Genomic DNA, 12,328 nt, shown 5'->3' on the forward strand with positions numbered 1-12,328 from the left:
GGTTGTATGCATCCCTGAACAGTAGAGTCTTTAGGGAGCACTTGAAGCTTTTAAAACTAGAAGAGTCTTGTGGAGCGAGGCAGAGAGTTCCACAAGATGGGAGCCAGTCTGGAGAAGTCCTGTAAATGGGAGTGTGATGAGGTGACAAGAGAGGAGGAGAGTAGGAGGTTGTGAGCAGAGCGAAGGGGACGGGAGGGAGAGTATCTGGAGACAAGGTCTGAGATATAGGGGGGAGCAGTGCAGTTGAGGGCTTTGTATGACAGAGTGAGAATTTTGTGTTTGATCCTAGAGGCAAGAGGAAGCCAGTGAAGAGATTGGCAGAGAGGTGCAGCAGATGAAGAGCGACTTGTAAGGAAGATGAGTCTGGCAGAGGCATTCATTAAGGATTGTAAAGGAGCTAGGCGGTAGGTGGGGAGACCACAGAGGACAGAGTTGCAGTAATCGAGATGGGAGAGGATGAGAGAGTGGATTAAAATCTTAGTTGTGTCTTGTGTAAGGAAGTGTCTAATTTTAGAGATGTGAGGAGTGAAAGAAAGATCTGAGTCAAATGTGACCCCGAGACATTGGGCATGCGGGGTAGGGGTAATGATGGAGTTGTCAACAGTTATAGAGAGATTGGGGGTGGAGAGTTTAGAATAAGGGGGGAAAATAAGGAGCTCAGTTTTGGAGAGATTTAGTTTGAGGTAGTGAGAGGACATCCAGTTGTATCCAGAGATGTGAGAAAGACAGTTAGTGACACGGGTTAGCAAGGAAGGAGAAAGGTCTGGTGCAGAGAAGTAGATTTGGGTGTCATCGGCATACAAATGATATTGTAAACCGTTGTACTTTATTAGGGAACCTAGTGATGATGTGTAGATTGAGAAGAGAAGGGGACCGAGGACAGAGCCTTGCGGTACTCCAACAGAAAGTGGTGACGGGGCAGAGGAGGCCCCAGAGAAGGCCACACTAAAGGTACGGTTTGACAGGTAGGAAGAGAGCCACGAGAGGGCTGTGTCAATATGCCGAAGGATTGGAGGGTTTGAAGCAAGAGAAGGTGGTCAACAGTGTCAAAGGCTACGGACGGATCAAGGAGAATAAGAAGAGAGAAGTGGCCTTTTGATTTTGCTGTAAGTAGGTCGTTGGTAACCTTAAGAATTGCTGTTTCTGTGGAGTGATGGGTACGAAATCCAGATTGCAATGGGTCAAGGAGGGAGTTTATTGTAAGGAAATGGGATAGGCGTGCCTAAGCTAGTTTTTTGAGAAGCTTTGATGCAAGAGGGAGGAGGGAAATAGGGCGGTAGTTAGATGGGGAGGTAGGATCAAGGGAAGGTTTTTTGAGGATAGGTGTGACCAGTGCATGTTTTAGCGATGAGGGAAATATACCGGTGCTGAAGGAGAGGTTGAAAGTGTGTGTGAGTATAGGGGTAAGGGTTTCAGAGAGGGAGGGGAGTAGCTGTGAGGGGATAGGGTCAAGGGGACAGGTAGTGAGGTGAGAGCGCAGTATAAGTGCGGAAACTTCTTCCTCAGTAACAGGGGAGAATGAGCTAAATTTAAGGTTATGTGGGTTGTGGTTGATTGAGAGCATTGGAGGGGGTGAGAGAATAGAATTATGTTGAGAGTTGATTTCATTTCTGATGTAGTTGATTTTGCTATTGAAGTGGTTGGCAAAGTCTTGAGCTGACAGAGAAGTTGTATTAGGAGGTGGGGGAGGGCGGAGAAGAGTATTGAAAGTGGAGAACAAACGTTTTGGGTTTGAGGAAAGATTAGAGATAAGAGTAGAGAAGTAGTGTTGCTTATGGAAATTAAGGGCAGAGTAGTAGGAGTTCAAGATAAATTTGTAATATTGAAAATCAGCTGAACTCCTAGATTTTCTCCAGTGCCGCTCAGCAGTACGGGAACATCTGTGTAGGTATCGTGTCAGAGGAGTATGCCAGGGCAGAGGATGAGTGTTTGATTTCCGAGCTATGGTAAGAGGGGCGAGATTGTCAAGGACGGATGTAATGGTGGAATTATAGTGGCAGATAGATTGGTCAGGGCATGAAAAGGAGGAGAGGAGAGGTTTGAGGGAATTAGAAAGCTGTTGTTGATCTAATGACGCAATGCTTCTGTGAAGATTGGTGTGAGGAGCAGAAGGAGGGAGAGTTGTAGGGAGGGATGATATGTTGCAAGTAAGGAGATGGTGGTCAGAAAGAGGAAAGGGGGAGTTTGTGAAGTTTGAAAGGGTGCATCAATAGCTAAAGATCAGGTCAAGGGAGTGGCCATCTTTGCGAGTGGGAGAATCAGTCCATTGTGACAGACCGAAAGAGGAAGTGAGTTGCAGAAGTTGTTTTGCAGAGGAGGCAGGGGGATTGTCAAGAGGGAAGTTGAAGTCACCAAGAATGAGGGAAGGGGTGTCTCAGGAAAGGAAATAAGGTAACCATGCAGCCAAGTGATCTAGAAATTGAATTGAGGAGCCAGGAGGACGGTATATGACTGCAACACCTATAGAAAGAGGAGTGAATAAGCGAATCATGTGGGTTTCGAATGAGGAAAATGTGAGGGAAGAGATGGGATGTATATTTTTAAAGGTGCAACGAGAGGAAAGTAAAATACCTACACCACCTCCTTGTTCTCTTGGTATTCTTAGTTGAAAACTTAACCTAGGAGGTTCATATGCTAATTTCTTAGACCTTGAAGGCCACCTCTTTTCAGAATTCATTTTAACAGTATTTCACCACTAGAGGGTGTTAGTTTACGTGTTTCATATAGATAACACTGTGCTCATGCACGTGAAGTTATCTGGGAGCAGGCACTGATTGGCTAAACTGCAAGTCTGTCAAAAGAACTGAAATAAAGGGGTAATTTGCAGAGGCTTAGATACAAGGTAATCATCGAGGTTAAAAGTATATTAATATAACGGTGTTGGTAATGCAAAACTGGGGAATGGGTAATAAAGGAATTATCTATCCTTTAAACAATGAATATTCTGGTGTAGACTGTCCCTTTAAGCAGTATTGCTTTTTTACTTAAAAATTTACACTGTATGAGTTTTTTAATAATTTTCTTGCTTGTTTGAGGGCAGCAAGGGGTTAACCAATTGTTGCTTTTTGCATAAATTGTCTGCCCCGTTCCTGTTCCTCCAGTCTATGATTAAGCGCCACTAGGGGGCATGAAACGCGTAAGACAGACCTTGCTGTGTATGCCCTTTGCCTGGGAACACTACACTTTTTTATTGGAACCAATAAAATTTATATTTATTTAATTTTACACTAACTGAGTAGAGCCTGCTATTTTTGTACTTATCCAGTTGTTTTCCGGCCTGATCCGTGGTTTGCTAAGGCTCTCCGGGTTTATTTGGGTAGCAGTTACTGTTTCTTCGTTGATCTGCACCTATTGGAGACTCTGACCGTGTTCTGGAAACCCCCCCTGTAATAAAGGGATTATCTATCTTTTTAAACAACAAAATATCTGGTGTTGACTGTCCCTTTAGGAAATTAAGAAGACTGATAAAGTGTAGAAATGTACTATATTAGAAAAACATATGGAAAGATGACTAAATTCATTAAACTTTAGTAAAGGGTTTGAATGTATTTCCCCCAAACGTTTACAAATTTTTGGGTATATATATATCTTAGTTATATTGCAGATTACAAATGCAAAAAAGAAAATATTCTATCATTAGATCACTTTAATATTGCAAAATTTGTTGCAAAGGCGTTAAACACAAAGGTAAAGTCATCGCTAGAGCAGCAATGCACTATTTCCTAACTCCCAGTTGTATATTGCTGCTCCAGAGCCTACCTAGGTATCTTTTACAACAAAGGACACTAAGAGTACAAAGTAAATTTGACAATGGAAGTAGACTTCTACACACCATTACTAGCCATCTATTGCTTCATTAAATTTAACTTAGTATTACCAGGTAACTCATAGTAAATTTATGTATATCCCATAAAGGGACACTCCAAGTCAAAATTAAGCTTTCACAGTTCAGATAGAGTATGTCATTTTAACCCCTTAGTGACCAGACAATTTTTCGATTTTCTTACTGTTAAGGACCAGGGCTATTTTTATATTTCTGTGGTGTTTGTGTTTAGCTGTAATTTTCCTCTTAATCATTTACTGTACCCACTCATATTATATACAGTTTTTCTCGTCATTAAATGGACTTTATAAAGATACCATTATTTTCATAATATCTTATAATATACTTTAATTGTTTTTTTATAAAATATGATGAAAAAATTGAAAAACACACTTTTTCTAACTTTGACCACTAAAATCTGTTACACATCTACAACCACCAAAAAACACCCATGCTAAATACCCAATGTTTACATGTTCTTTGCTTTTCTTGCAAATTATAGGGCAATAAATACAAGTAGCACTTTGCTATTTCCAAACCATTTTTTTTTTCAAAATTAGTGATAGTTACATTGTAACACTGATATCTGTCAGGAATCCCAGAATAACCCTGCACATTTTTAGTAGACAACCAAAAGTAATGCTATAGGCAAATTTTGGTATATTTCATGCCACCCTTTCACCGCTACATGCAATCAAATAAAAAAAAATTGTTAACTTTTTCACTAACTTTAGGTTTCTCACTGAAATGAGTTGTGCAATTATGGCACAAATGGTTGTTAATGCTTCTCTGGGATCCCCTTTGGCATTGCTTTTTGGTAATTAGAAAGCTGCTAAATACCGCTACGCACCAAACTTGTATTATGCCCAGCAGTGAAGGGGTTAATTCGGTAGCTTGTAGGATTAATTTTAGCTGTAGCGATCAGCCTCCCACCTGACACATCCCACACCCTTATCCCTCCATGACCCCTCTCAAATAGCTCCCTTCCCTCCCCCACCCCACAAAGGTCACCCCCATCTTAAAGGGACACTAAACCCAGAAAAAAAGTAATCTCTAATTGATATATCAATATTTTTGCTATTGTTTTGTAATTTACATTGCGTTGCTTATGTTTACCAATTATGAGAAATCAGATTCCGAAAATGTATTGAATTCCAAACCCACCGAAAGCCAATAACTTATCATCCTCCAATCGAGAGCGATAACCGATAAACCAGGTTATAAAGATGGCGGATCCTTGCCGATATGCGCATGCGGGAAACCCCCTACTCGTCATGTCATATACGTCACTGCAACTAAACCCGCAGTGATAAGGAGATAAAAAGCAGTGAAACAGTATACAGTTTCTATTGCTAACAAGCCGTATTCAGCGAGAACAGGACAAACTATGTAATCGATTGTCCTGTTCAAAGAGCTAGCGTTATTCCCGTATCGGATATGAGCATGCGCAGAACGGCGGATAGAAATGTGCATGCGCATTGTGGTGACATGGCCATTTAATGAGATGCACAAATTCAGAATAGTATTGGAAAGTTATCTGTATAGTGCACAGCCCATTTCTGAGGGTTGGATAATATGACGTCATTGCAGAAAATAAAAATGAGCTTTTATAATGTTCAGAAACTTTGTTAGACAGTATAAATAGGTATGTGATGATATAAAAACGTGTAGGATATGATATTGATGGTCAGTTGATGCAACAAAAACAAAAGTTTTGGAATCCTTTAAGTACTGGCAGAAAGTCTGCCAGTATAAAAATAAAAGGCTTTATTTTTTTATTTTTTTCATATATTTTTTTCAGGGTAGTATCACTCCTTACCTCCCAACCTCCCTGACCCCCCCAAACAGCTCTCTAACCCTCCCCCCTCTACCTACTAGGCTCCATCTTAGGTACTGGAAGATATCTGCCAGTACCTAGTTTGCTGCAGATTTTGCCTCTATTTTTTATTTTTATTTTTAAAATCCATTTTTTCCTTAGTGTAGGTGCCCCCTTATTCCCCTACCACCCTACCGCCTCCCAGATCATTGCACTAGCTAATATCCCCCTCTCCCTCCTTCCAGCTTACTACATATTTTCCATAATGTAAGTGCTCCTACCCACTCCTGCAACTCTTATGCCCCCTCACACCCCCTCCCGTCCTCCTCCCGCCTCCTCCAGCGATAGGCCGTCCACCCGCCTCCCCGCTATCCCTCCCACGCCACCAACGATCGGCACCATCGCTAGCCGATGCAGAGAGGGCCATTGGACGCTTAGCAATGGGTATTGCACGATCATTTCCAGTGCTTGAAACCCCAGAGGACGTGCCATGCACGTTCTTGGTGATTAGCAACCGTTTTTTGTAGGACATGCCTGACACGTCCTCGGTCATTAAGGTGTTAAACAACTTTCCAATTTACTTCCATTAACAAAATGTGCACAATCTTTTTATATTTACACCTTTTGAGTCACCAGCTCCTACTGAGAATTCACAGAATATACATATTTGTGATTGGCTGATGGCTGTCACATGATGCAGTGGGAGTGGATATAGATATATATAAATAGAAATTTGTCAGAAAGAAATCTTCTACTCAATTGAAGTTCAGACTAAGTGCTATTGCATTGTCTTTATATCATGCATTTGTTGATTATGCAAATTTACTATATTTACTGGTCCTTTAATACTTCTCAATGATGTGTCTTTTATGCAGGTTTGTTTTGTAAGTTACATTTTTGTATGCACTTCTGGGTTACATTGTGTCAGCACACTTTACAAACACAAGCGGAATTTGATCTTGAGCCCTAAGCCAAGCTAAAACATAGGAATTAAGAAGAACAGCTCCCAAACTAAAACATAGGTATAAAGAAGAATGGCTCACAATCTAAAACATTGGATTTGAGCTGGCAGGTTTACAGCATTAATATGGATACTTTTAGCTAAGGAAAAGGTCAGTACTGTCTTAATCTTCACAAGCTCACTCTACCAATTCAGTTGAGGAAAACATTTAAGGTCAAAATGCTCAAACAGGGTAGCTAAGGAATCTGTTCTCCCAGAATCTCCAGAGTCTGATAGTATGACTTGCACTGCCTCCAAAATCAGCAAGAAAGTTTAAAGGCACATTAAACTCATAGTCAATTCTGATATAAAATGTTTAAACGCATTAAACATGTCTTGTATATTTATTGCTTATACATGCAACACAGTGATTAGATTCTTATATTGTATATTAAAGGAACAAGAAACCCAAAAGTTGTTTTTCATCATTTAGACAAAGTTTCCAGTTTACTTCTATTTTCAAAATTGTTATTATCAAAGCTTTGCTCTCAAGAAATTCTTTGTTGAAGAGATATATAGGTAGCTAGTGTGCACATGTCTTGAACACTACATGGTGCAAAAAAGTGTTGCCCTCTAATGCTCTTTCTAATTTATGACATTCTTTCAAAACTGCTACCACATAGTGCTGCAGACACCTGTATGCTCCTGTGCTTTCATTCCTGCCTTTCAACAAAGGATATATTCTACCTGAATCATGAAAGAAGAAAATTGTGTTTTTATGTCCCTTTAATTCAGAAAGACCCATGGGTGGAGTCACATGTTTAATGGGCAAGCGTCATGGTGAATTGCCTTACAGGTGTTCCATGGACAGATATTAGGTGACATTTGTGTGGTTTGTTTGCCAAACCTACCAACATTTGCAGAATCCTAATCTTTGGATGAATCAGGGAGATCCATGGGTAGGAATCATGGCGAGTGGGGATCCAGGTATTTCAAGAATGGGTTAAGGTGGGTGGGGTTATAAGTGTTTTATGGGCAAACTGGGTGTGGCATGGGTGGAGTTAGTGTGCTGTGGGTAGAATAAGAGTAATCTAAGACCATGGCTAGATGGTTCCCTTGGTTTTCATATTAGGGACAGAACACTAAAAATGTGACAATCCCACAAAAACGGGGACATTTATGACCTCTACTCTACATTTATACTATTAAATGCATTCAAACACTTTAAGCTTTTCTTAAAAGGACATTGTACACTAAATTTTTCTTTGCATACATTTTTGAAGATGATCCATTTATATAGAACATGCAGGAGTGTTTTTTGTAAAAATGTATAGGTTTGAATTCAGGTCCCTGAATTTCAGATGTAAACTTATGTCTAAAGATTCCTGCTTGCTCCTCTTTATGTAATTGGTGTTTTCATATGCAGGGGAGGAGGTAGGTTCTGCTCTTCCTGCTTTCTCAGCCCATTTTAGTGGGTATCCCAGCCTAACCTCATCAACAGCGCTAAACTGGGAACTTCTAATTACGTTTTTAAAATGTTTTATACTGGATTTTTATATCAGTGTCTGTGCATATTCTTCTGTGTAGTAGTGTCTATTACATGCAGTTATTTAAAAATTGGTGTATTTATCATTACTGAACGCATGTGCCACCATGTTTGCTATTGCTTTGGCTTTATATCTTTTGTTTTCATGAAGGATTATTTTCAACCCACTGAAAATTCAAGGAAATACATATTTCTTAGTTTTTGTGATTAACAATCTTTTTCTGTGATACAAGTTACATAAATTAGATTCAAGGTTGTCCAAGACCACTGGATCTAAAACTTTATTCTATTTTAATTAACTGTATATTTATAGTATTTTACATTTTACACTTAATTGACTATATTCAATTATACATATGTTCTTTAGCATATTTATAGTAAGACATGATAATTAAAAATGTATCACATACAAGACATTGCGCCTAATGAGCACACATCATTTATATTAATAATCTATGACTCTCACATCACACAACCATAACCAATTAACTTAACCTCAACAGCCCGTAGAACTTAATGATGTAATTATTGTCCTAACTGGTGGTCAATTGGTGGAGCTTTATTTTATCATTTGCAGCAAAATAAACCAATGTTTACAAGTTCCAATTCTACATTCTCTGATTTTTACATTAGCACGTCCCTTTAACCCTTTGAGTGCTAAGCTGAATTCTATATTTTTTTGTTTTTTACTATTTTAAAAAAACTTTTTTTTTTACTTTTTTATTTTTCTCCCCAGATTCCCAAGACTTATACCATTGGAAAGGTTAGGCGATTACCTTTCGAATGGGGTCTGTAGCTGCTTAGATCCCTGAGATAAACTTATTTTGGTAAATGTTATATTAATTTACTTTAAAATATATCCTTTATTTCTTCTGCATATATATATGTGTGTGTGTTTAATTATATCTAATACATATAATTTTATTTTTATTTTTTATTTAGAACACAGCGTTTTTCCAATTCATTAGAAGAAAGACCTTTATATTGTATGCTAGATCTAAACCTATTGTCAGGTAACTACATGCCTCTGCATTAATATGTATACAACATTAATCACGTTCAGTAATGCAGTGCAAGGCCATACAAACAGGGGAAAAAAAACATTTAGATGAGAGACTTGCAATCTTAATGTATTTATTCAAATAAGGTTCTCAGTTAAAAAAAAAATGTAATTAAACTAAAATTACTATTGTCTTTTATTTATAAATTGGCTATAGCTTATACATTAATGAGTGATGAAACGGCACATAAGTTGCAATATCTATCATTAATATACATTAGTTGAAGAGATGTTTAGATATGAAAATAATGATATGGCTAAATTAGTTTTAGCAATCAAAATAATTTTACTAATTTGATTTTCACACTTTTTTAAGTTACATTTTTTCACTGATTGTTTATAAGTAGAGAGTAAAGAATATCTATATTGTGATAAAAAAATGGTTCTAGGTCTTTCCACCATTTGAATGTTGCTTTTGGTAGAAAGTTTAAATTTAAATATTCATATAAAACATTTGAAATGTACATTTGCTTTTTGAATCCTGTAAAATTACCTTGAGGATTCTGAGAATCAACATTTGAATGTTAATTTTAGCACTGAAATTTGATATTCAAATGTTACATTAGATAAAGAAAAGTTCACAGGTATTTACAAAATCAAATTTTAAATGGGCACTTTTCCATTAACGGACCACCACACTGTTGGTAAATACAGAACGCCAGCAGATGGCACTATAGAGTTTTAGTCTGCTAATAAAAAAGTACCATTATTTTCAGAATAATATTTTCCTTCTCGGGTCCTTGATCCTCTTTCCCAACGTCGTTCTTGCTGCCCTTATGCTTGTCACAATTACCGGAGTGATCTGCCGGCATCCAGCCCAAGTGAACAGTGGGGAATGACTGTTACAAAGGGGGCTTTGTTCCCAAAATGATAGTGGAGATGGCTGAATTTTCTGAACCATGGGTAATTTTCCATTACCGAACCAAAAGTCTTTAGCGCCATCTGCTGGCATTCTGTATTCACCAACAGAGGACTTGTTTCCATTGAGCCGTAATTCGGTTTGCATGCACTCGCAAACCGATAACTAAGCTGTCGGAAGCAATATCATTTATCAACTGCTTCCAACGGCCCTTTATAACCCAATTTCAGCAACGGACTCCGGCTGCCGAAAACATTATCGTGTCCCATACAAAGTATAGGAAGCCGCTAATCTTTAAATTATACTCCGTTTCCAATGCCTGCGCAAACCATAAATACACTGTCAGAGGCTGCCGATACACTAACAAAAAATACATCCAGCTCAACTAGGTGTAAAACAGGAAAAAGGTGCTCTTTGAGACCTTTTTCCCATTGAAATCTAAGCCGACACTTCAAAACTCCTCTATCCGCCATCCCCCCCACATCGCAATTTATAATAAATCTATTAACCCCTAATCCGCCATGCTCCCACATCGCAAAGTACCTATCTAAACTATTAACCCCTAATCTGCCATCCCCCCACATCGCAACTTATAATAAATGTATTAACCTCTAAACCGCCATGCCCCACAACGGAAACTACCTACTAAATCTATTAACCCCCTAATCCGCAATGTCCCCACAATGCAAACTATCTATTTAAACTATTAACCCCTAATCCGCCATCCCCCCTACATCACAACTTATAATAAATGTATTAACCTCTAAACCTCCATGCCCCACAACGCAAACTATCTATTAAATCTATTAACCCCCTAATCCGCAATGCCCCCACAACGCAAACTATCTATTTAAATTATTAACCCCTAATCCGCCATTAACTCACATCACAATTAACCTAATAAATCTATTAACCCCAAAACCGCCAAACACATTTAAGGGCTATTGGTAGTTTAGTATTAGATAAGGGGGTGTTTTTATTTTGTGGGGGCTTTTTTTATTTTCATAGGGATTAGGTTTAATTTTTTAAATTTTTCTTAATTTTGTTTATTATTTTATGTAATGTTAGACTTTTTTATTTTCTGTAATGTAAGCTTAATTTAAATTTAGGTTTTTTTAATTGTAATTTAGGATTATTTTAATTCATGTAATGGGGTTAATTTAGGGGGCGTTAGGTTAGGGGGCTTAGTGATTAGTTATTTGCGTTGTCGGGTTTGGAGGTTTAGGGGTTACTAGATTTATTAGGTTAATTGCGATGGGGGTTAATGTGGATTAGGGGTTAATAGTTTAAATAGATAGTTTGCATTGTAGGGGCATGGCGGATTAGGGGTTAATAGTTTAAATAATTTGCATTGTGGGCGCATGGCGGATTAGGGGTTAATAGTTTAAATAGATAGTTTGTGTTGTGGGGGCATTGCGGATTAGGGGTTAATAGATTTAATAGATAGTTTGCGTTGTGGGGGCATTGCAGATTAGGGGTTAATAGATTGAATAGATACTTTGCGTTGTGGGGGCATGGCAGATTAGGGGTTAATAGATTTAATAGTTTGTGTTGTGGGGGGATGGCGGTTTAGGGGTTAATAACTTTTATAGATACTTTGTGGTATGTGGGTTGGCGGATTAGGGGTTAATACATTAGTTATACTGGTACTAAAATGGAGCCGTAAATTACTTTTAGCTGTCGGCCGCTTCGGTAATTTACGGCTCCATTTTTAACGGCTCAATGGAAGCGAGCCCAGAGTGGCAGTCTGTTGATGGAAAAATATTGCTAAATGTTTTGCAAGAGGTTACAACAGACAGGTATGGTCAACATTTAGTATTTGAAAATGTTTTGCCAAAACATAAACTCATTCTTTGAGGTATCCCTTATGATTTGGTACCACTGGAAGTCTTGATTCTCTAAGTTTATTTTACTAGAGGTATCAGAAAAAAAACAATTGGGCTATTTTCCAGCGGAGGGAAAGTGATTCTAGACAAACTGCATTCATTTAAAAAGGAACAATAAAATTAACAAATATGATCTGGTTCTCTATAAATACAATAAAGCATGGTTCTATGTTGTTGTGTAACAAAAGGAAAAGATTTCAAGTTACTCAGTGAATTGTTGTAAAAACGTAAACTAATCTGAACATGGATTATTGTAATAACCGTATCTGTAAAGCTTTGTTGACTTTGCTACAGTTAATTATCTTACAAAAGCATCTGTTTTAAGACCTATTTTTATCTGTTATTTTTTAAACTAAAGTAATACAGTGTCTGTCTTGAAGATACAACATGGCCCTCTA

This window comes from Bombina bombina, chromosome 3 (genome assembly GCF_027579735.1).
Source record: "Bombina bombina isolate aBomBom1 chromosome 3, aBomBom1.pri, whole genome shotgun sequence".
Classification (NCBI taxonomy): domain Eukaryota; kingdom Metazoa; phylum Chordata; class Amphibia; order Anura; family Bombinatoridae; genus Bombina; species Bombina bombina.